Genomic DNA, 26,509 nt, shown 5'->3' with positions numbered 1-26,509 from the left:
AAGAAGAACACTGGTAAACCAGCAGGTAAAAAAGGCTACACAATACTTAAGTAAAGGATATTCAATGAGATGATGATGCCTCTAACCTATCCTGCAGCACATCAAGTCAAAACTTGATTTAAAATGCTCTCAAATCAACTATTTAAGGGATTGTCTAATCTTTACACGATCATTTGACATTTCAAGAACACTGATTTGGCAGATGTTAAAGCTCCAGGCCCTGACTGTTCTTTTTATGCTTAAACTCTAAGGTTACCATGGCAAGAAGAAAAAAGCAACACCATCTGACCTGTGGTTGTGGTGCAGGACTGAGCTGAGAGAACTAACAAAGCTGTACGCCTCAGCAGAGTCTTTCAGCAAGCAGGGCAGACACTGTGCCACACTGAACATTTTCATTCTAAAAGCTTGGCAGCTGAGGGAATCACACAGCACTCTTGTGAACTGGCATCACTGAATTCTCCAACAGCGACCATACTAAACCAACTGACGTCAACATGCGCTTGTTTCTGGCATGCAGGAACGTAAAGGCCCGAGCGTCAAACAAAAGGGTGGATGAAGTGTTACGGAGACTTGTTCTTTTGGTGGAGCGCTCAGGAAAACAACAACTTATCTGGAGGTTCTTTAGGAAATACATGAGGCATAATAAATTAAAGCAATTACTTTCTTGATTTATGGTAGATGACTTCAGTTATCAGCAGTGGAAATCTTATAGTTGCTTTTGTGTTTTTAACATGATTGTTTAGGTAATTATGACATTATGTCATCTTGGCTGTAAAATGCAAAACAAGGATATCAGCTGTCATTTTTCTAAGGCCTTTTCTAAGATAATTGGTCGTGAGCAGGTGCTTTAACAGGTATTCATCTCTGATCTAGGACATAACCTGCTGCAGAGCGGGTTAGGTTTCCTGCATAAGTCGCCATGAGGATATCATCCCAACATGTGAACCAGCTTCATAACACTGAAAACCCAGAGTTGAACCTGAAGTTACCTCACTTACCAACTTCACCAAACCTTAATCTAATCCAAAGCCTTTACAGACACTAAACAGACAGGTCTTGTTCCAAAGCAAATTAGTTTGCTTTTATGGTCGCCTTTGTGCTGGCATTCAGAAAGCTTGGGAAAAAAAAAGGGGGACAAAGAGTGACCTCTCTTAAAGAAAAGAGGGCCACATTTCCCAGCCCATGCCGCACAGATCCAGGGTTAAAGGTGATGGGGGAAGAGGAATGACCAAATATAAGTTCAACTTCTTTGGGAGTTTTCTTTTCCCTACAAAATACAGTATTTTACCTACAGTCTTGCTAGCCTTGTGAGGGGGGGTCGTGTTGATGAGAAGTTTTCCCAGTTAGCAAGAGCCCAATTTAGTGCCAATTCTTTCTGTTTTGTACAACAAAGCACTGGCTCCAGCACCAAAAATGGGATAAATATTTTCACATCACCAGTCGCGTCTCTGAAAGCAGCCCTGTAGTATTCACAATCATCCTTTTGCAAATCATTTTCTAAAGAGTGTTTGAAGAAAAATGATGTAAACGTTATTAAAATGTCTACATAATGTAATAATTATTTTGTCCTTTTTTTCTTTGTTTAATATCGTAGAAGCAAATCTAGAAATGCTAAAGCCGACATTCAACATAGTTTATACGTATGGGTATAGATTTTGTATGCAAAATGCAATTATGTTAAACAAAAATGTTCAAATCATTAATTTCAATAAAGACTGCGTCAGTCAGCTTTTAGTACAAACTATAACCCCATCAGACTAGCTTGGGGTTAAGACTGCAAATGTAATCTTGCAGGAGCTGGCCTATACAAAAGCCTCTTCATAAACAGATGACAAATGTATGTACAGAAATGCACACATGGATTAGATTACGGTTCCCTGTCTTCTCCCATCTCTCCTCTCCTCCCAGTACTGTCTACTGGTATTGAATTAACCACATTCACCAGAAGGAACAGCTGATACCTAACAATATTATCAGGATGCTATTTCAGTAGTGATTTAAGCTTTAAATGCCATTGCTTATAATACATACAGGAAGTGCAAGCAAGAGCACTATGTACTCGGAAGCTGGCTGTTACGACTTAAACATTTCACATGCACTTATATTCTGTGTACTGTGAGCCACATTTTATATTTTCTGCTTGACACAAACAGCAGTTTGAAGAGGAGTTTATTGATTTAAAGAAACGCAGAGTTTAAATCTAAACATATCAGCCAAGACACAAATCCAATATTGAAATAGCAATGATTGAATTAGTCTAAGTCATTTCCTGCTCATGTGCGGTTTTGATTTGAAAACACCTGCACTCTCGCATAATATAAGTCACACAAAATGATAAGCTCAGAAAATGCTTGTATTTATCAGTTAGTTGGGTTATGCTTAAATGTAGCACTGACCCCAGTGCTTTGAAACAACAAGGTTATGGATGTCCAAATCAGTATTTGGATGTTTCAAATAAGCGATGTTGGAAAAGTCAAGAATCTGGATGTAGTCCATGGTCAAGAATTACTTCAAAGTTTAAAACAAGATAAAAGTTCCAAAAACCTGAGCACGAAATCACCCAAATATACATTGAGTTTGGAAAGATTAAGATTACTTTTATTGTCGTGTCACACAAAATGACTCCTCTGCATTTAACCCATCCAGGCTGGCACCTGTTGAATGCACACATGCACAGGGTCACATACTCATGGAGACAGATGCCATATATGCTGGAGCGGTGGGCAGCCAATCACAGTGCCTGGGGAGCATGGGGATATGGTGCCTTGATCAAGGGCACCTTGGCTGTGGCAAAGAGGTGGACTGCCACCCTTCCAGCTGTCAGTCCAGTCTATTTTGAGCAGCAAGCGTGGGAATCAAACCACCAACCTTTCAGTTATTGGACAGTTAAAACACCACGTCACGTGTTTTCAAATTTGGGTCCAGGGACCGATGTTAACAGCAGCCTGAGTTGAAATTGTGTTACAATTAATCAAATATCCTTGCATGAGCAGGGAATTTTACTAATTTAAGTAATGAATTTTATCCTCCACATTAGCAGCAAACACACACATTTTCTCATATTATTCTCAAACAAAAGTCTGCATGCCACACACATTTTCAAGCACAGAATTTGTAAAATGTTCGTACAACTATGTAAATCAAGAAATTGTATGTAATCAGAACATCCTGATAAACTGCTGAAAGTTACTGAGCAAAAATGTGGTGCATAAAATACAAATACACATGTCCTCGGAGCTGTGATTTCTGCCAGGATTCCTATACCAGTATTGATAACGGCTCAAATTGCACATGTGCAAATATCACGTTTCTCTAAGTTGGCGCTGTATTGATGGCAAATGTTTTCAATGGGGGCACATTTTGCTATAAAATGTCTTGGTAATCTTCAGATCTAGTGCCCTCGATACATTTGATGCCTGCAGCACCAGAGGTGGCAAAGCAGTCCCACGCAACTTCCATCATGTTTTACTATATGTCTGTTTTTTCAATTTCAAGCTTCATTCGACTTGTTTGAATAAATGAACGCAATGCATTTCAAAGGAGGTCTATTTTGGTTTTCTCTGAACATACAGTATTATCTCTAAAAGACTGGCTTATTTTGGAGCCTTTGGGGGCCTCTAGCCTTTTTATGCCCTTCTTTGATTTGTGATGTCGCCTTTTTGGTTCTGTGAAAAGAACTTGCAATAGGCTGATAATAGGACAGATCATCTTGGTATTTTGTCAGCAGAAACTGTAGCAGACAGTCTATTTGGGCATTTTTATTTAAAGATCCTGCCTATACATATTCGATACATTAATTCATTTCTGCTGATATTCTAAATTCGAAGGTGCCAATTCAATTAAAGCAGGGCTGTATGATATCTATACACTATCAACTTCTAACTTTGCTTTGAGGGAAGTTACAAAAGGCTGCAATTAAATCAGACTGCAAGAAATCATAAGTAAAATGTAATGCCTTTCATTTAACTTTTCATTCACCATGAAAAGTAAAGTAAAGTAACCAACCAGTGTTAAATAATACATACCCCCCTCCCCAACAACTGCAAAGTTGTAAACTGTAAATAAGCTGTTGGCAACAACTGCTGCAGATCTGTTCTGATGCTTATATAGCTATTTTGCAGCGGCTTTTTACCAGAAACAAAAGCAGCGGTGTCTTCAGCGTACATCTGAAAGCCAATATCAGGACACACCTCTGAGGGATCAATACTGTACAGACTCAAAAGGAAGGGACCTAAAGTGCTTCCTTAAGGGATTCCTGTTTGATGTGTTCCCATATTAACCTGGGCAGAAATCTTCCAATACAAATCTTCCACCCAACATAGTCTGCTGCTAAACTCGGATCATTTGGTTTCTTGTAGTGTGTTAATATAGTCTGAACAATGTATGTATTCCTAACCACCTATTTTACCTATTTAAATTTTGTATTTTCATTTAAAGATTTCATGTTACAAAATGTAATTTATAATCATGCACAGTCAAAGATAAGCTTGGTGGAAATCTTATTTTTTTCTTCCCAAAAAATCTATAATTTGCAAACAAGCTTGAGGGGAAAAAAAGATGAACGGAAAGAATGTACCACAGTGAGAGGGACCATTGTTTCCAGCTGGTGTAGCCAGCCTTGTCCCGTTTCAGGTTTCATAACATGCCACACTCCATCCTATAACAGTGGAGCAGAAGGGTCCCTCTGTATGCCCGGCCCCTGTCTGCACCACCACCAACATCAATAAGGAAACCATAATTATTCCTTAGTACGCCAACCAGCTCACTGCTGGCATTACCACTCAAAAGAGAAAACCTCAACATCTGCTGCCAGTACAGTAGAGAGCTGTGTACTCAGCTATACAAATCTTCCGATCACCATCATTATGGCAATTTTTCAGGCTACTATATAGCTCTGGCTGCTGACAAGGCTATCTGGTATGTGTTTTTTACATCTCATAAATGTGTTCATGATTCATAGTGTATGTTGCATTTGCCGAATCCTTCTGTCAAACAGCATGTTGTTGGGGAGTATGGAGTTCCTTTAAACACATCATACTATTGAAACAAAAAATTGTTTGCACACTAATGCACAAATACATAAGTTTGAGGTCATCCTATCATTACCACATAATCATTAAGACAGAGACCCTATGTGTGAGATGTACCAAATCACCCCACAGGTTCTGTCACCTGTGATGTCTGACGTGCATCCTGTGGCATGAACGCTGAAAGGTATCTGCCTATCATAGAATTGCATGAAAGAGATGTGTCCTTTATCTCTGTAATTGGTTCACAGAGGAAATAAGATAGACTACACAATAACAAAATGTATTTCTCTGTGAAAGCACTCAGCCTTGGAACAGGATGTTCAGTAGCAGGGGTTTATGCATAAGTGTTGTTCGTATTTATGGAGAAAGTTGACAAAAAGTGCTTTAACACTCCATTAAACTTTGCACTCTCAGGCAAAGCTGCATTACATGTATATATACTTGAAATTGTAAATGTATTTCAGATTCTCAATATTCGTCCATGATTGTTTGTTCAACAGGGTTAGGTATTGTTTCATGTCAAAAGCAAATGAAGGTTAATGGCTCCTAAACAGCAGGGATTTACATGACACACAAACAATTTGTAATTACAACCCAAACTCCATAAAGGCTGGGAAACTGTGTAAAATGCAAATAAAAACGGAAAGCAATGATTTGCAAATCTCATAAATCTTCATATTAGAGCACAGAGAGCAAATAGTCAAATATCTCACTTTTAACATTTCATATGTTTTCCATGTTTTATTGTAAATAAAATACTGGTTTATGAGATTTGCAAATAATTTTATTCTTTTTTTTATTCAAATCTTATCTCCCAAACTGGGGTTGTATATTGCACAGTATCAGTGGGAATTATGGTGATAAGCACTCTGTCAGATGTATTGAACATGTGCATGAGTAAGTGTGTGTGAGTGTGTGTGTGTGTGTACTGTACAGAGGTGCTTGTTTTTCATTAGGTGCATCCCACAGTGATCATAAATGTCGGATATCTGGATATCTAGACAGTATTAAATTAAAAGAAATTTACTAGGAGTAACCTAAATTATGACATGTCATTATTTTGTATGCATGCATTTTTTTGCAGTGTTTCAGGGTATTAAAAACAAATAATTCCAAACACATACAGTGTCGAGCAATCCTGAATACATTTCAATATGCGGTAGAGAGAACATGCTTGGTGTTACACAGCATGAGACAGATAGGACCACAAGTTCCCACACAGCTTTTACAGAAGCCTAAAAAAGTAAAAAGTTATGCTCATACTAGTTAATGTACTGTTCAAATACAGAGGTACATTAGTGTGACATTAAACTAAGGCTTTTTGATTGAGAGGATTAACATTCCCAGGGTGACTCTATGACGAGCCTGAAACTTCATATCCCATAATATCTTATTCTGGAGTCAGGATCTGATGAGGTTTTGGCCGCATTCCAACAGTCTGCAGTCTTCAGGTCTCTAAGAGAGGACAAAATATGTAATTCAAGGCTGAAGAAGCAAGACTGCCTGTTGCACACCCATAAATTATCATCTTTTAGCTGAAGCAACACGTTCCATGACACTTACATGGACAATTTACATAAGAAAGGCAAAAATGTGAGAATCTGAGTATATGTGCATTAAAACTGTTAGGTCGTGAAATCACCACTATGTTCTTAAGGCTTGCTCATTATTATGCCACATTTTTATGAAGACATCACATAATGGAGGTACATCACTCCAGGGAAAAGTAAGAGCCACAGCACTGCTACAATGTAAGGTATAGGTTCAGTGTTTTGTTAAGGTTAAATTCAAAGAGATTACAACACTGACACCTGAAAAAATACTGGACATACGACACTAAACTTGAAAGACTAAATCCAATCTTGAGCCCATTATGATCCATTTAGAAGGGCTGTACTGTATGCAGACACAGTTAAATTGCATAAGGAGAAGTGTGATACACACACACATATATAAATATATATATATATAAATTTAGTCTAAAGTTCCATTGAGAAATATTACTCAATACCAAGAATGCTGCTCACATATTTCACCACAGAAACAGTGGTGGGGACACTGGGTGTGGATACATGACAAATCAAAATTCCGACAAAGGTTCAAACAGCTGTCTGGCAATGGCCCAAACACAGAAAGCCTGAGTGTTGTCAAACATACCCCGTCTGTACAATTCCAAACAGGCTGATCAGAAGAACATTGTTCTGGCATAGGCTTTAAGGGCAGCAAACATTGCTATTGAAAAAAGGTAAGAAACAAAATTCATATCTCAGTATTGTTGGATTGAGTGCTGACAAGTAACACATAGCTCAGACTGCTTAACAATTACTTTGAATTAAAACAATCATGATAGTATCATTTACTAAATATTTTTTCTTGTCAGCTGGTGTCAGTTATTAAGATCGTTTCCCTTCTCATATGACCCAGTATTCCAGCTGCAGCAGGATCTGGGTGGAGTGGCCTTCCTGCTCAAAGCAATAAGCTGAACAAGGACTACTGTTGAATGCTGCAGTCACACCTCAGAGTTGCAGTCCATCCATGGAGCGAGAGACTCACGAGACAGGCAGCCGGATGACACTGAGGACCAGCACGATAGCTATTTGCTGGTCTGCAGGTAGCTTTGAATGAAACCTGAGATAAAGCCGACCATGGCAAGACAGCTAGCAGCAAATTAACTTACGACACAAAGAAGTCAATGCACAAGAAAGAAACACTGCTAAAAAGTTTTAGATGAACATTTGTTCAGTTTTAGGTAGTTCAAATGTTTTCACCGATATATACTACTTGGGAAGACTGCTCGGGTATTTTCATGGCCACTGGAGTATATCTGTTAATCCATTAAATGCAGCACATGGAAGGAATTCCTCCTCCACCACAAAACAGACATGTTCGGCAAGTACACTCCTTTTTTTTTTTTTTTTTAACACTCCTGCTATTGCCTTTGATCAAAGCACTACCCTCAGAACTTGAGTTTGTCCTCAGGTACTGAGATATGGCAGATCTATAAATTCAGGTTTGTTAGGTCAAATAGAGGTAACACATTTCCACAAAAAGGCAGAACAAGCACAATATTACAAATGATCTGAATTGATGGTCACCCCCCTCTGAAGAGGGTTTGCAACTCCTGCAGATGTGTTGGATGAATAGCTGCGCTAGTGAAAATAATACATGTGTAACATGGAAAACTATGCTGACTGCATGTGCTATAAGTGTTGCACAGCACGGCATACTCTACCAAGCCTTCAATTACAACTGCGCAGCAACAAAGAGGTCAGACAGTGGGAGTGACGCAGACGGGGCACAGAGGGATCTCATTACCTCAAATGCCTCCTAAGAGCCATGGATGACTAGAGTGGATGGTGGCTAAGGATTTGAATAATAGCATCCTTGTCTATCCCCTGAGTGTCTTTGTTAGCCCCTTTAAAATGTATATTCCTGCATAGAATTTTTTTTTTGAGCCACTGAACACCACCTAAAGGGGATCTTTACATTGGATCTGCTCTTAAGTCTTGTCCGTGACAGTATGAAGCATTGCCAGAGTTGCATGTTTGTAAAAACCATCTCCAGTGTTGTGCCACTGTGAGCCAAGGAATGTGCAGGCAAGTATCACTGTTCACAGCTACACATGCAGGAATGTTTTCATTCAGCAGCACCCTTCCTGGGGTTTCAGTGGTTAAGTGGGAAGAAGAGTTTCTGGCTGAGTTGGGTGAAGGCGAGGTTCCTGCTACTGAGCATTAGTCTGCTTCGCAGGATTTCTCAAAGGAACTGGAATTTGAGTTTCACTACAGCTCATCCCAAAAATGAGTCACAGTCTCACTCTGTGCTGTGTACAGACACAGTTGTTAAGAACTCATCCTGTTAACAAAGGGCAATGGTTATCACAAAGAACAATCATGACAACATGCTTATATATGTGATGTATCTGACATTAACCAGCTGTGACTCATCTATCTTACACACCTACTTTTTTTTTTTAATAATCCAAGTACGATTAGGAAACAAAGGTGGGGAAATGCAATACCTAAAATAAACTTAAGGTATACTTGTTAGATGAATGTGCCTTCACGAGTTTTTAATGTACTGACGTCGCATTTAAGGAACGATAGCTCAAAAGGAATGAATCTGTAAAAAAAGAAAACGAATGAGGAAATATTACGATGAAAGGATAATCTTGGAAATAAGAAAACATTGAATAAAAAAGACATAAATGTGTTTCATTAATCTCAATAAGTTTTTCTTTATTTTGTATGCAGTTCTTTTGTTTTTCTACATTACTGTATTCCTTTAGCTGTTTCTTAATAGCATTTGCCTTTTAGGTTTGTTTTTTCTAGTTCTAAATACTTTCTGCTATCACTTTAGACTTTATATTTGCCATTTGCTTTTGCGTTCCTTATTCCATCTGTTTTCCTCATTTTCTCCTCATTCTGTACATTCAAGTGCAATTGCCACCTTCTGTTCTTGCAGCCACATCCTCAAGCTCACCTGGAACTGAACTACGCCATACCTGCCAATTGATTATTCTAAAATGAGAAGGATTTATACACAAATTCCGCCTTTCTCTTGCACCAATATGGAAGCCTTGACAATAGGACGTCTGTCTTTTAGATGCAAAGCGTGACATTGGTACGAGAGGAACAGGTTACACAGTCGTGTATATGCACTGTATGAATGCTGCAGCATTTTTTTTCCAAAACTCCAAAAAGTGGCCAACTTCCCATGGACTACAGAGGACTGTTTTGCATTCTACTGTCAATGCTACCAAGTTCTTGCCAGAGGAAGGTAAAATTCATATCTGCAGAGGTTTAATATTCAGTCTAGATCAATCTATCTAGTCAAAGAACAGCCCATTGGTTATCTTCACTACCGCATAAACTTAAAGTGAGTAGTGAAGCTCAGCAGTTTGCAACTGTACTTTAGATGAGTAATACGCAGTATGGAAATTGAAAAAGCAATTAGAGAAGGGAGAAGCTAAAGAAATGTTAAAATAACAAAAAATCTAAAGCAATACATTATTAACAAAAGCTATTGAGAAAAAAACAAAAGCAATAAAAAGGAGCTACTTAGAAGGAGCTACTTAGAAAATGCATTAACATTATCAGTGTTGGGAAAGTTCCTTTAAAAAATAAACTAGTTATAGTTACCAGTTAGTAACTGGGTTACTTCAGTATAGAAGGGAAAGCAACTATTGTGTTAGTTTTTTTATGTTCAAATATGTCAAATGGCCTTAAAAATTGTGTTAAATTATTAAGAATGAAACAGAAAATCAAATACTGAATGTAGATATTTTTACAATAGCTCATGCCAACATTGAATAACATGCATTTCACGTGTACATTTTTGCTTTATATCAGTTAAGGAAAAGCAATGTCTGTACTTCCATTTAAAAAAAAGCCACCTTGGAATTATCCGGGCTTGCCATTGCTGCTGAGGATGTCTTGGTCGTTTCATTGGTGTGTAAACATCTGTCCATCTCAGCCTCTGTTTGGCTTACTCTGAACGTTCACTCTTACTTAGCCGATTAATATCAATTATGTGGTTTTCCGCCCCCCCTCCCCCTCACCATAAAGCTTTTTCCTGTGGCCGACAGAGTCAGATCGGATGGAAACATCTTGAGTGATCTTTTTAAAGTTTTATTAAAGTTAGGCGCCACATTTTATCAGTAACAGTAACAGTGTTATAACGATGGACACAGTAATTAGTTTGATTACCTGTGACTGAAAAAAGTAGTAGTCGTAGTAACGCCATTGATTTGAACACTATTAACAGCACATTTATATTTCAAGCAGAAGCCTCCTAAAATTAAAAAAGCAACAACAACATTTTTAAAAAGCAATGTGGACAAATTAAAGGAAAGTGACAGACATGTGGGCGTTGGCTCGCTCAGTATCATTTGCCAAGCTCAAAATATGGTTAAAATTACAAACTGGTCAATTCTACACTGTGTATTAACCTTTGCAAAGAAGCTACTGCGGCACCTCCAACAGACCGTGAGGTGATGTTGACCATGGATTATTTGGGACTAGAAAAAAAAGACAGAAAAGAAAATGGCACAGGTCTAAAGTCAAGTCTGATTTTCATGTTGGTAACTCAGGTAAGTTTCATCCACCTTGACTTTTACATTATTTCAAAAAGGCAGTTTATAGTATACATATATAGTTTATGTTATTCTTGATCAATGAACATGCACCTAACAGAGCATTTCAGCTCATTTCTTCCTTCTGCTAAGTGATTTATCTAACTATTGATGAGCATTTATTGTCAAAAGCAAAGCAAGAAAGCAAACCTGAAGGCAACCATGTTTTCTTCCTCGCCTTAAACTGATTTTCAAACATCACACGCATGAAGCACATTGAATGTAGCACCAGACCCTGTCCAGGTGTACAACTCAAATTTTTTTAAACCTGGTAAAGCTTTATTTTTAGCACAAATACTTTTAATGCATACACCATTATATAAAACAATGCAGTTAAATATATTCAAGCACATTGAAATATTGATGAGGAGTAACTCTCTCATCATTAGGAAGAAGGGAACTGGAATCACGACATGTTACACTTATTTGAAAATGCTCAGCTTGTCATTCCCTGCGGCTGTTTCAGCCACTATGAGCTGTCACAGCTCTTGTCTCTATTTCATTCAAAACAATAATCATGATCAATACAAAATAAGTGATTTACTGTTGTCAGGAATGCCCTCACTCTACATTAAAACCAAGGCCAGTAACTTAGCACTTAGCAATAAATTAGCAATTTTTGGCAGTTGAGTACAATGCATACCGTAACCAACCTGACTCCACTGGAAGAAGAGGTTGCAAATCTCACCGAATAGCACTGGCAACCGTAATGGCACATTCTGCTGAGCTTTCTTTGTCTGTTGATGACAAATGGGTTGGATCTGTGTCTGGACTCCCCTGTTCCTGACCTATTAACTGTTAAGTGACTGGTACCTTTGGCTAATGAGGTCAGGACAATTGGATGTTTATGTTGGTAACCCAGAGCTCTGGTTCTGCCAGAGGTTTCTTCCTGTTAAAAGGGAGTCGTTCCTTTCCACAGTCGTCACAGGCACGCTCAGGACGGGAGATTGGACTGAAGACAAGTTTCGGTGCAATCTGTTGGTTTCCTTAGCCAGGATATTATTTTTTAATTGGCTCTATATGAATTAATTGGATTATGATTACAATTAATTGAATTCCAATTGGCTTGAATTGGACTATATTACTTAAGTGCCTTGAGATGACAATTGTTGTAATCTGGCGCTATATAAATAAAATTTAATTTAATTGAACCCTCATCAGCACCAGAGCCAGGAGGAGGCAGCACTGAAGCAGCTGCTTGGCTTCAAGCAGATTTCAGACTTAAAGAAAGTTGTGTTTGTAAGTGTTTTGTAAGATCACTTTCTGACATGCAGCAAAGTCACGGTTTGTCACAGACCTTATCGATACTTTGATTAAAAAAACAGTCCAGGCCCAGTTTTCTACACAAATACCCAACTAGCTATAATCAATTATCTCATCAGTTTATTGTAAAGATTAGTCAATTAGAAAACTGATGATTAACAGCTTTGGAAAATCTTTAAAAACTGCATTTCCTATCAATATGAATAGACTATTTAAAGACTTAAAAAAATAAAGAACAACCACCAAAAAGAAAGGCATCACTGTTAGCTCCTGGATTTTTTTGGTTGTTTTTAACTGTACTTGAATTGCTCAAAGAAGCTTAGAGCCCTTTAATCCCGATGCAATATCAACATTGATCATAATATTCCAACTCTCCACTGAACACCTTGCATTGAGAAATACTGACCCTTCGCAACGCAACACAAACATAAAGACAGACACACTCTTGCATCACATAGGCTTCACCTAAAAGAGGAACAAAAAGAGCTTTTTGTTTAGTGTCCTGTCAGCTAAAAGCAATGCAACCATTGAAGGTTGAAATTACTTCAACACGGATGGGTTGCCACAAGTTTTGGGGTACACCGTCAAAATTGGAAGCAATAAACTTCAACATGTGGCCATGTTTGGCTGCCACTTGGTCTGTAGCAGATTGTTTCATGTTGTAAATCTTGAAGAAAAAAATGAGCCAACATGACGAGCACACCTTTCTACAATCATCTCCCCTACTTTTTCGCTCTCTTCACATTTCTAATTTCCTCTCTTAATATACAAATCGGTATACAAATCTACAACTCTTGAATATCAAAACAGGAAGTAGGTTGTCACTGCTCTAAGAGTGCTCAAGCAAAGGCAAACCATACCCTGCAACATACACTTGGCCGCACAGCATCTCACTTCCTTGGTAACCATGACTCATTTCCCTAACAGCTCTGCGAAGACAGTTTCATAAAAAGGGAACCTGTAGCCCACTGCACAGTTAGTTCTAAGATGGATGTTGTTATGAAAGGAACAACTGAATTTAAGATGTCTGAATAAACAATGATCAAGTTAGAGTGGATAAGCACAGATGCAGTCATAAACCAAACGTTTAAAATTGATTTGTGTGAACATGTTTTCCCACTCAGTGAGTACTAGTATTTCCTTACAAGCTGTAAAAGTGATATCCATGATATCCAACGAGAGAGCTGTAAGTGCATGAGGCAAATGATCATTCCCACAACTTTAATCAGTGAGAAACATGATACACCAGCTAACCATTTCATAATTTATTAGTCTTTTGAGACTGTGAGACATGTGAGCCCAAAGCTTTAGATTTTACCACTGGATCACTGCATCCTAAATGATGGCCCTGGAGACGGTTTCACAAATGATGTGCACGTCTATGGGTGAGTTTTGTGTGGCAGAAGCTTTATCCTCTTCAGACTGTGGTAACTATAGGATTAGAAGATCAAATGTGAAATGAAGTGGCTACCTTTGTAAACAATAACTTTGTCAAATTCAACCATTAAAGGGGAACTCCGTTATTTTTAAACCAAGACCTTATTTCTGACATGAAATACGTTTATCTACTCACCGAGAACAGTTTGGCAAACGTCGGTGTCCTTCAGAAGCTATTTAAATAACTCTCGATCGGCGTATGTCCATATAACGGAGTGAACAGGGTAGGGACGATGCAGCCTCTAAATAAGGCATTATCTGTCTTTATTTCACCAATACTTTAAGAAGAATGAATGAACGAACGTGTATTATAGCTCTGTTAGCTCATAGGTGCTGTTATGTGGCTACTTGCGGCTATAGGAGAGCTAATGGAGGGATTTCTACACAGGCACTCTGCTGGGAGCACTTCATCTACTCACTCGGTGAGTAGATAAACGTATTTCTTGCCAGAAATAAAATTTAAAAATTTAAAGCTAAACAGATAATGCTGTTCTTATAAATGTACCATAAATCTTATGTCCCTACTGTGCAGACACATCTTCACACCTTCACAAACTTCACAAACCTCTTGAAAACAAGGGGAATTCAATGTGGAACAAAATCATCTCGGAATAATGACATATATGAGTAATACTTCCTGTGCATCATCAAGCTTCAAACACAGCTGATAATTATTTTCAACCAGTGTGACACTTTCCTAAACTCCTATTTTTCTACATATTGTGGTCACTTTGTCATACCACAGAAATATGGCACAACCTACAGAATCCAACATGAACACAACTGCCGAGTATACAAATATGGTTTTAAAATCATAAGACAAAGTTTGCTGTACAAAGCTTCTTGGGACATGTCTGCTGAGGTAACTGGTTGATAACTCTTGGACCAACATAACTGAATTTGGTTTAATCAAACCAAACTGTCTGAATGCAAAATCATAAATGCACATCCCTGATTGGAAGTATTTCAGAAACTTTCCAGCAGTGAACAAAGTTACATATAGAACATAACTGAATAGAAGACAGCTTACAGTGAGTAGAGTCGATGTCGTGCAAATGATGCAGCAGTAAATGTTCATGTAATATGAGATTAGAGCGGGAAGGGTGAGCCTCTCTTTCTATCACGATCATCAGTAGCAGTGTTTTAACAAATCTGTCAGTCTTTTGGCACATTTTAAGCTCATTATTTTTTTCAAATCTCTGTATTAGCTTCACTTGGACTTTAATTCCTACAAAGCTTTATGACAACAGAAAAATCATTGATTTGGGTGAAGCCAGCAGACCAAGAACAAAGGGCTCATTTGTAACAGCTAAAGACAAAGTTAGAAGGGAGGCAGCTATCGCTTGTTTATGACCAGAACTGACTGATTTTCATCTTCACTTGATATGACCAACGAACAGAAGATCAGGTTCAGAGAAATCCATTTTATCCGACCACTCAAGTAAATGCATCATGCGCATAGCATTGCAGTCAGCAGCACTCACACACACTGCTGGATGTGGAGGATTTCCACCGTGAGTAAGGAGGGCCCAAAGCTTACAGTTTGTAATATCTGTAAGGCCATGGAGAAAAAAATGCCAAAATGTCTGGGACAACTAGCTAAACGAGCATTACCCAGTTATACGCGACAATGGTAAAAAGGCAAAGTGACTAAAATTAAAGCTAGCGAGAGCACAGAGCCTTGCCACAATTTAGCAGCATCTGCTCTCTGTCACTGGTATCTGAACCCACTAAAGTAAAGCCATAATGAGGACTACCAATGAATTACTGGCACTCGATTACCAGGCTTTGAGGACGGAGAGAGAGAGGGGTTGACATACAGCAAGGGACCCTGAGCCAGGATTCCATCCCGGGCAGCTGCATTGATTCAGCTTAAAAAAAAATAAAATCAAGAAAATCTGCCAACTACTTCAGTTCTTTCCAAAAATGAACAAATAGCCACAAATGTATATATGACTTTTCTTATTTCTTATAAGAAAAGTCTTCTTCTCTTCTTATCTTATCACAATTATTATTTGACTGATAATATGGGCTCAAAAACTCTGACTCTGATTTGAAAAGACGCAGAACTGAGAAATGCTGCATTCTTTTCATTGAAGATTGTTTGAACGTTGCTGCTAATGTCTCTTAGGTTCCACTTGTGTTTTATAGATAATATGAATAAGATTATAGGGCCAGCAGTGATTGAACAGGACCAGACTGACAAGAAGTTTAGTCAGACCAAAGCCGAACTTGTAAAATGCATGTAAATATATTGTCATGTCTGACCGGAACCAGAGAAAAGTGAAGCTCTCAAAGCTGGACGAAAACAATGCGATAAGGGTTTGTATCATTCCTGCAGATGATCAACTGGGCTCACATGGGCCCAGGCTCTCGTGCTCCAGGCACACGCTCAAAAGTTCCATCTTTTAGTAAAAATAGTGTGCATTAAAACCACAGCTGCACCTGTCTATAAACAACCTTTCCACTGACATGTTCATGCTCATCGTGACAGCTGTTGAAAAGTTTACGAACTACGAGGAGAATCCACTCAAGCAGTAAAGCTTTGGAATCAGCGCAGAAACATCTCTAAAAAAAAAACATTGTTTTGCAGAGATAAACATCGACGATCTTCCACAGGGAAAATTAGAAGCAGCAAAATGTCTCGAATCTTTTCCCATATAATCCACAACGTTGTGACATTGAACAGACTTCGGCATAACTCTGAACATAAATGGATTCCTCTCTCAAGTACGCATGCAGGGACAAGGACGGTGGTCCAATTAAATGGCCAACTCGAGCTTGAACTGTAACAGTACTGACAGACATCAGATAACAGTGGCAGTGCGCCCATAAATTACACCAAATTTAATTTTTTTTTCTTCTTCTTCTTTTTTTTACGATTTGCTTGCTAAATATCAAATCTAGCTGCATCAGTATGTTTATGTATGTATAGTCAAAAATTTAGGCTGCTAAGGCACATCAGTGACATCTAAATATCAAAATAACAGTCATAACCAACTGAGCTTCAATTTTTAGCTTATAAAGAACATCCTAAATAGATAATCTTATCTAGTACATTTTCATTGTAGTCCTTCTTTTATACAGGCTCATTACAGCAGCCAAATTTTATCTAAAGCTACTCCCCTCTGCTCATTTTAAAGGTTTTGCACCAAAGATCTTCTTTTCAACAGAGAGCCAATCCTGGTTAATAACTTATCAACCAGCCAAGCACAATGAGTGGCTTATTGAGGCAGCAAGGGGCTGCAGGCTTGCCTGCGATGTGTAAACATTACACATTTCCGAAAGAGCAAAAGCACATACTCATACAATAGAGCAAAAAAAAAAAAAAAGATGAACAGAACACAGCCCAGCATGAAAAGCGAATGACTACGAACATTACATTTACCAAATTCATTTAAATTTAGAGTCACATTCACAATATCAAAATAATACTAACATAAATTATTCAAATATGAACTCACTTACCTAATTTAATTAAAAGCAAAGAAAAAAATGTCTTCCAAAGGGGTGGCAAAAGAGTCACAAAGACCATTTTTGCCTTAGAGCTGTAGAGCAGCTGTACTGTAAATTCCAACGTCCTTAGTTGTTAATGTCTTTCACAGGTAAGTTTTTCATTTCTGCAGTGAGTTCTGCAAACTCTGAGTTTTAATGGCACTTCTCCAGATGGGGTGCTCTTATAAGCATTACATAATGTCCTTGAACGACAGCAAGCACAATACACTGAAAATGAAATGAGGAGAAAGAGAGAGCAAGACACCCACACATCTGCACCGTCCACACTCAAACAAGAATTCACAGGACACAAGCATCGGCTCACGTTGGCTGCAGGGTATTGCGTCATGGCATCTGATCAAGAAGTTTGACACAAGGTCATTTCATATGCATGCATTTCACTTTAAGCATTTTTATCAGCAGCACATCATTTCATCCCAGTGCATTACAGGAATATTAAGCAAGATTCATTAGTCTGAATATATGATTACTTGTGAGTTGTTGGTTACAAATAAATGATTCACCCTTGAATATTTAGACACATTGAAATACATTTTATCACAAAATGCTGAAAGCAGATTATTATGAGTGTTCTCACAAAGGGCCTGTGGGAGGGGAAGTTGCCCAGGAAATGGAACAATTAAACACATAGGGCAAAGAGGCTTTTCTCTAATAGCTCTCCAAAAACATCCCATCTCAGTTGCATTGATCCTCTCGAAACAGCAAAAGTAAGAGTGCACACACTCAACAGCTTTCCTGGGCAAGCTTTTTAGATGCTCGTAGTCCTCTGTTTTTTTCTCCTTTATACCAGTATTGTCTAACTTTGGCATGAAGCATTTATAATGTATTTTGTGGCAAACTAATAGGAAAATGCTGTTTATGACCAGAGGTTGAGTTAGACGGGAAACACGTAAGGCTCAGCCCTGCAACATTTACTTTACCATCAACACAACGTCTCAACAAAATGATCAAGGCCTGCACAGGGATCTTTACCAACACATTAGCTAGTTGAAGTGATGGTATCAGAGCCTGACTAACTTTGACTACTACAAGCCCAGAACTGGCCTGACACAGACCCTTTAGTGTTAACAATCCTGTCTTAATAGTACAGAAACTAATGACAGGACCTGATAATCTTAGACAAATAAAGATCAGTGCAGTAATTGGGGGGGGGGGGGGGGGGGGGTAGTCCATCTTTAGGAGCTTAAACTGGAATCAGGCTAACATACGAAGGAGACTATTTCATGAGTCAGAGCCTGTTCGAGGCGAGTGCAACCAGGGTTATCTTCTATTTGTCCCCTAAGTAATTCACATGCAGTCAAGTGGCAGACACCCCATTATCAATATTCTCCAGGCACCATTCACAGCTTCGACACACTGTTTGAAAAGAGACAAGCTACGAGGTGTCTTTGCTTTTAAAATAGTATGTAAGGTGGGATGGGAACAAAATTAATGCTAAGCCTAACATCTGCCAGCAGAAAAAAATGGAAATCCCCCTTGTATTAGTCTTATGGTTTGATGTAACTGCTGGAAATTTACTTCTGTGCTGTTACAAGGACAGATATTCCGTAAATACCAATTGTAAAGACATTGCTGACCCACCTTCCTCCTCTTCTTCTAAGTAGTGTAGGCTTCCCTAGCTGCCTGCTCTAAATACTATGAATACCCATAGACTATATTTAAAGGATAATAATTTAGCGAAAAACAGACTATAAATCAGGGTATGCTGTAAGGCTGGACTCATTTGGGATAGATCATTTGCTAACATATAGCAAACAGTTTGTTGAAACAGTGTGGAGCATTGCCTTATCTTGGTTCACAAAGCACTCTGCAGTGTGCTTTTCATTCAGACACAGCTGCCAAAGTACAAGCTACAAGGTACTCGCAAAGTACTCGCCACGTACGCTGCTGCTACAGGAAGATACTGGAGATTCAGTGTCTTGTCCAAAGTCACTTCAACGTATGGAAGAGCAACCAGCAATCCGTTCTTCAAAAAACAGGGATAATTACTATGTATTTACACGCCCAAAGAACTCCCAGACAGTCCCTGTGAGCAAATTCAGGTCAAATACGAAAGTAGCTTTTACACACAAAATGATGTCTTACTATAAAGAGCAATGGATGAGAGCATTTACCTTTAAAAAAATTGAGTCTGTGTGTGTGAGTGTGTGTGTCATGGCTAGTATCAAAACAATCAGTTAATATTTTCTCAGGTATAAGTTGCAAACACTAGCAGCCTAAATTCACATGTTTGCAGTCTCGTCTTTCAAACTGTTAGGGAGCTATGGTGATTGGGGGAAAAAAAGAAAAGAAAAATGGAAAATGCTTATGCACAGATTCCATTGGATAGTTTTAACAGAGAAGCCGCGTCTCTCGCAGGTTTGATGACGCCAGTGATAGAAACCTTTGAACCCTGAGAGAGTTTGGAGAGCCAGTCCCTCCGGCATCCGACTCGTTTTTGTTATCTTCTACAGCAGGGAAGCCTCCTACGATTTCACTGCCCAATATAGAGGAAATCCAGAGAGTGAAAGATGATGCATCACCCAAAGCAAGGGTCATGTCCACGTTACACTCAATGGCCTCACATGCCTAGACCGCTTAAAGTTCTAAGATTAGGTTAACTTCACTTTAAATAGATCAAACAAGCTTAAGCTAAGTAAAAAACAATCTGGAAAGCTTGGTGGTTCTGTAGCACATGACAGTAAGTGACCTGAATCACTGACCACTGATTTGGCAACTGATAGTTTTGTTGTTTTTATGGCTTTGTCCATCTTTAACACTCATGACACATGCTGTTGAAAGTGTATTACAAATGCACTGTGTCAAAACTGATTCTGAGATGACTTTTGAAGCTAAAAACAGACTACCTGATCTTTGCAAATATGAAATTTGAAAATCCTTGAGGAAGCATTTTTTTCATATGCAAACTTGCTTAAATTACAAAGAACACAATACACAGGAATAGGGAAAGGACAAGCATTTGTAAAATCCACAACAAAGATTATGCTGAGATAATGATCTCTACCTGGAGGCACCAGAATTGGAGTTAATAAGTGCGATTAGGCCCCAGCGAGTGTTCAAGGATTAGCACAATGTCTACCAAGAAGAACCCTCCTCATTTCAAGCCTGAAGGGGAGAGAGAGAGAGCAGAGAGCCTGCTCAAAAGAGGATGAGGGAAACTGAAAATTAATATTGAGAAACGAAGACAGAAAGAAGAGGATAAGGGGAGAAATCATAAGCGCTGATTGATAGCAAGATACTTTATTCATCCCAAAGGGAACATTTAGCAACTTGTTTGACACTCACGTACACACATAGATTGCAAAATAACACTTGTGTGTGATTCCAGTCAATATGCGTAGTAGAAGTAGCTCAGTAGAATTCAAAGCTATATAGTGTCAATCATGTCGGTAATGCAAAAAGTGACCTGTGCAGGGGTATTACCCGTGCAGATAGATCTGATACAGAGACACATAAACAATAGACTGTAACAAAAGAGGAAAAGTGGCGGTTATTGTCCATGATTGACAGTAGCTTGTTCGGGGTCTTTTTCTCCACCACTAATATCAGGGGGTCCAAATCCATGCCAACTACAAAACCAGCCTTCCTTACCAGTCTGTCCAATCATCCAGTGTCTCTCTCCTTAGTGCTGCCTCGCCAGCACACTGCAGCATAGGAAGAGGAAACTAGCCATGACAGACTGATAAAACACCAGGAGTTTGTTGCAGATGCTGAAGGACCCCAGCCTCCTCAGGGAAAAGAGTCGGCTTTGCCCTTTCCTGAGGAGTCCAACAGGTCTAAAGTCCTTGAGTTCACTGGAATGTGTCTTCTTGGGAGCCGGTACGAGGCATGGTGTATTCCACAGTGAAGTTGCTCTCCCCAGCTGCAGACTCAAGTTGAAGACATGTTGAAGTGGCTGCTTTACTGGGGGCACAATCTCCTCTACTCTCCTCTGACCTGATCTGTGGTGATGGTGGGGGGTGTGGAGGTCGGTACTACTCTGACTGATGGTGAAGGTGAGGGGGAGGAGTTGGGGTCGTAGATGCAGTTGTAGCAGAGGTAGCAACAGCTGCAGCACAATCTGGGTTGTCAAATCTGTAAAAGTGGTTAAGCTAATTTGCTCTCACCACAACGTTGTCTGCTGTGCTATTTCTCTTCTCACAACCCATGATGGCCTTTTTGCCATCCCAGACCTCCATGCAGCTTCTTTCTTCCACCTTCTTTCTGTATGCCACCTTCAGTCTGACTTTGAGCTCCCTCTGTACATGCTTCAGCTCTGTCCAGTCTCCATTCTTCAATGCCCTCTTCTTCTTATTTAGGAGGTCCTTGACATCACTGATTATCCAAGGCTTGTTGTTAGAAAAGCAGTGTACAGTTTTTGCAGGAACAACAATGTCCATGCAGAAGGTTAGGCAGCCAGTTTGTGACTCCATCTATGTCCTCCCCATGTAAGTCCTGCAACACACTCTAATCTGTCGACTCAAAACAGTCCCTCAGAGCTTACTCTGCCACCGGAGACCACTTCCTAAAAGTGCTTGAGGTAGTGGTTTGCCTAGGCACAGGTAGCACAGGGGGAGGGGGGGTGACACTGTATATATTGTTCACCTAGGCATACAGAAGATCAATAATGCTGAATTGGTGAAAGTTAGGGAGGGTAGAGTCCAGTACAACATGATTGAAATCCCCAGGAATGGCGTAAAGGCCTCTGAATGTTACATTTGCAGCCTCGCAACTGTGGAGTGGATGTCGTCACATGAAGTGTCTGCAAGCGCCCGCGGGGGGATGTAAACACACACAGCAATGGGCAAGTGATATGTTCGTAGACTCACCGTCAGTAAGTCAACTTCTCTGCTGCATAAAATCTCCTTGACTGTAACATGTCCTGGGTTGCACCCCCCTACTCTTGCTACAACGGTTGTTGTCTGTGTCCATAAGGTGGTAAAAAAGCCAAAAAAAGTTCACAATAATGTAAAAAAATTTTAAAAAGTACACAAAATACAAAGGACAGAGAGAGCTACAGAAAGGGCTGCTACTTGTTTTGGTGCAAGACTGACACTGGCCACTGTAGGTGGCTAGAAGCATTTAGAAATCATAACGAGGTCTGATAACAACAGTAAATGCCTATTAAGTGAGCAACTCTGCCTGTGTGTGTGCTTGTGTATGAGCATGTTTAACCGGCACAGAACTAGCTGCCCTTTTTCTGTGAGGGCAGAAACAAAAGCAAAGTACTCAGCAGTAAAGAGGGATGGTAGGGTTATCCTGACACATCCCTTCTAAACAAACTGTAAATAACACATAAGCTTGTGCTTTTCTGCGGAGCAAACTACAGCTCTTGCTGGAATATAAACGACTCTTCTAAATGTTGCAACACAAAAAAATAGCAGCAAAGCAAAATAAAGAAATAAAAATTATTTAAAAAAAAAGATCCTGACTGTATCGCATACAGAGAGCATGTGTGTGTCTCAGCTTGACAGTTTGCATCAACTCAAATTCTAAAGAAAAACCCGCAAGAAGTCACATTTGCATTTCCTGTAGAGGTTCCCCATATTTCCTGCCAAGGTCACTGTCACAGACTGAGTCTATGCACTGCATGCGTGTTAGCAGATGAGTTAGTGTGTTTAGTTGGTACACCACAGAAGAAAACAAAATTCTCCTCAGCTCCAGTAATATATGACAATTAGTTCACTTTTGGGTTTGTTTTGTATAATTGCAACAAAACTGAAAGGGGAGTTCAGCTCAACAGAAGAAACACTTCTTCTTTCATTTGGTTTAACAAGAAAAGGTTCGGTTTGTCAAGAAGCAGCCAAAGGCTATGAATAAAAATACCCCAAAGGATACAGGTTAGTGATAATAAAGACTAAACTAAAGTGTTATAGTCTACAAATGTCAAGGTGATCCTATGTATTTTGCTCTAGTGCATCATTTTTTTTCACGATGGATGAGACACAAGTGTGAAAAAATGTATATATAACCTAAAAATGGATGAGTAAAGTTCCTTTTTCGACAATGCTAACGAAAAAAAAAACCTCCCTGAAAGAGAATAAATGTCCTCATGTTGGAGGCCACTTTTTCCTACAGTGGTGGCACGGTCAGATCGTGCTGCCTCACACAAAACAACTCTACCACTGGTTATTAAGACACATGTCACAAAACAACGATGAGGAAAGGAGGGCTCTGGCATCACTCTGAACCGTACAGCTCTGTTCCTGGGTTCTCTTCTTTCTTCTTTGTGTGCATGTGTACACTGCTCAACCCTTGACAGATGGTCCCTGTCTAGAAACATCAAACTGCCAAATTAATCTCATAATGTGAAAAATCACAACGAGGTTTCCGTCATGTCAAACTGAGAATGTTTACAGAATCATAATGGGTAACTGCACACCAATGGCCAATGTATGTGTGACAGAGCCTTAATCAGAGCACAGAGTCGATCTGCTGACCCCCGACATGGAATTTAACACCAACCTATTGCAGTGTAGTTTTGTAAATACACAGTCTCCATATCTCAAAGCGATGTTGTCCTTGTCTATCACTTCTTATGATCCCACGCATCTTTTGTTCTTCTTTTTCCCTCAAAAGCATTCGACATTGATAAACCAGTTTTACTGTATTTACCATGCAACTATAAGTGATTTAGACATTTCATGTGAGATAGAGGAAAGTGATGAAGTATGTGACCATGACAGAGAAAGTGCTGCTGGTCATCTAAGCTATGTCCTCCTTCTAGAATTGACAAAGGGATTAGCGATGTAATCAACCAAATGATATAAACCTGACTCACATAAGCCGAGTCGATCACGCTCATGCAGTCCGCGACATCAGGAAGGTTCCATGAGGATACGCACTCCTTTTTGCGTCCTGCAGAGCAGCGGCAGCAGAGCATTAATCATCCAGTCTCCATTTTTCTTTTCAGTTTCAAAGAATTCACTTTTCACTGCAAACAGTAGCATCGCCGAGCTTAAGCAAACAAACTTTAATATGACACTTGTACACCTTCACGATCACAAACTCTTGAAAACTTCTAAGTAATTATTTCACAAAGTCGCCACCATTTGTCGAACCTGGATTAACAACAAGGTTAAAAAAACAAAATGCATGAAGTGAAATATCTAATAGGTCCTACGGAGTGCATTGTTTGAGAGGTCCGAGTTCCACCACAACCAAACCACCTTGCAAACATGCAGTTGGATTGGCTTGACAGTCTGTTCCAAAAAAAGATCCTCATGAATTCTCTTCACACCTTTCCTGGACTTCAGAGGGTCTTTCACTGAGGTCAAGGAAAAGTGGAAAAGCTCCGGGAAAGACCAAAACAAGGAATGGCACAACTTCACAGGCTTAAAAGTTACAGCAAACTAATGGCATCACTTGAGAAACTGAAATGCCAGCTATTGCATCTAATAAGGCTTACAAACCATCACGGTCATTTGCAATACATTATTACAAAGATGAGGTTCAGCTAAGGCCAGTTTCATGTAACAGCACTATGACTAAGATGTTTAATTAAGACTCCACTCCAAGGAAGAGTCAGACGGATAGCCCGACAAAGAGTGGGCTGTTAACCATTCTAATATCATTGGTAATAAGAATAATCTCTGTCCCTAATTGTACGTATATTGGCTGGATTTCTCCATCCAAACATGCACGCGGTTGGCCGAGTGCCAGCGTGCATGTTGACTCAGACCTCAAACAGCACCGCCATCCATTTAGAAAACAAGCTCAAGTAAGCCCTCAATGTAGTTACCTTTAAGCTGGCAATAAAACTGTGGCCAAACACCCACAGTGACATGAATAATATAGACAACAATGAGCCAAACAGCTGAGGGGCAGAACTTCAGTTATCTGCGTTGTGAACCAAAAATCAATGCATTGCGGGCCCTAACTTGTCTTCAAACAGGAGACGCGTGGCATGTTTTTACAAAGACATTTAAATCACTAAGGGCTCTCAAATAAAACGGGCATAGACACCGTTGGATGAGGCCTCGTCCTGTAAAAACCCACCGGACACAACATTCTAGGCAAAGATGCAAAGAGATTAATAGCAAGTCAGCATTCAACAGCGCGTCCGCACTTTTGCGTGATTGATAAAAAGAAAAACGGAAAAGAAAAGAAAAAGATGGGGGGTGGACTGCTACTGCCCTGCAAATATTTAGGCTCAGCTGAAAGTATATAAGGTCACCAGCACATGACAACACAGGAAACTGATAAACGTTTAGATTTCACTGACATGTCTGAACTGTGCGTCCGTGCTTCGGCAAAGAGAAAAGCCGTTCAAGTTTAGCACAGATGCACCTCAAGCATTTACAAGAAAGTTATCATCATAGAACTGGGATAGTTTCAGGTATATTCTGCTCAAACAGAAATAAAGCCTTTACGCGGCAGATATCTGAGATAAAGTCATAACAGACCGCACTAAAAACCGGCTGAGACAGGTTTAGAAGAAGAGGAAAATTACATATACAGACAATTCTCATCTATGTTGGCCGACAGTCCACAGTCATTTTATCCGGTTTCATTATGTCAGCGTAAAAGCTTTCATCGAATTAAGAGCGGGACGGAACACGTTTTCAGAACTGAACCTCTGCCTCAGTGGGAAAGAAGTTCACTCCAATGTCTCGCTCAATGCAGAGGGAAAAGCATGCATTTAACTTCTGGAGAAGAGTCTGGGTATCAAGAGCAGCCAGGTGACGTGTTGAGAGAACACAAGAAAAAGTTTTAAAAACAAAACAAAAAAACCTTTCCAGCTTCTAATTCCGTTAAATCTACAGATTTATCACATGCGTTAAACCACACAAAAATGACGCTTCAGATGTGAGGTTTTCAGCAAAGTCCTCCCGTGTTTTCATCCAAGCCAACCTACATCAAACTCTCCCTGTGCGGGGTGACAACAGCCCGCGAGGTCTCAACAACAACGTCTCGTTTTTAATTTGACACCAATTTAGCATCTTACCTGAGACCAAAGTGGCGTCCCGAGAATAAATCTATCTTTAATAAACGGTGGGTGCAGCGTTTGAGCGCGTGTTCGGTCTGCGTTCTCCTCAACTGTCAGCTCGCGCGCTCCTCCAATCGAGAACGCTCCTCCTCCATCACTGTCACACACTCACACCCACGCGCCTGCCAATACACTTTCCTTGATAGCGTTTGTCATTTTTTTTTA

General features: G+C 39.6%; 1 protein-coding gene across 3 annotated transcripts in view; it reads right to left on the bottom strand.

The window, feature by feature from the left end:
- The window catches only part of adcy7 (adenylate cyclase 7), a 102,282-nt gene extending 75,780 nt beyond the window's left edge, over positions 1 to 26,502 (bottom strand). For 2 of the 3 annotated variants that reach the window (XR_011914922.1, XM_072380175.1), the window contains exon 1: positions 26,303 to 26,502. The gene's annotated coding sequence lies outside the window, so the exon portion shown is untranslated. The remainder of the gene's footprint in view (positions 1 to 26,302) is intronic. The other variant, XR_011914923.1, reaches the window with a different exon arrangement.
- Between the last annotated feature and the right edge of the window lie 7 nt (positions 26,503 to 26,509).

The sequence above is a fragment of the Leuresthes tenuis genome, unplaced genomic scaffold, assembly GCF_036924035.1.
Source record: "Leuresthes tenuis unplaced genomic scaffold, fLeuTen1.0.hap1 SCAF_2, whole genome shotgun sequence".
In the NCBI taxonomy this organism is placed as follows: Eukaryota; Metazoa; Chordata; class Actinopteri; order Atheriniformes; family Atherinopsidae; genus Leuresthes; species Leuresthes tenuis.
Note: the sequence above shows the minus strand (reverse complement) of the source record. Positions and strands in the feature narration are given on the sequence as shown.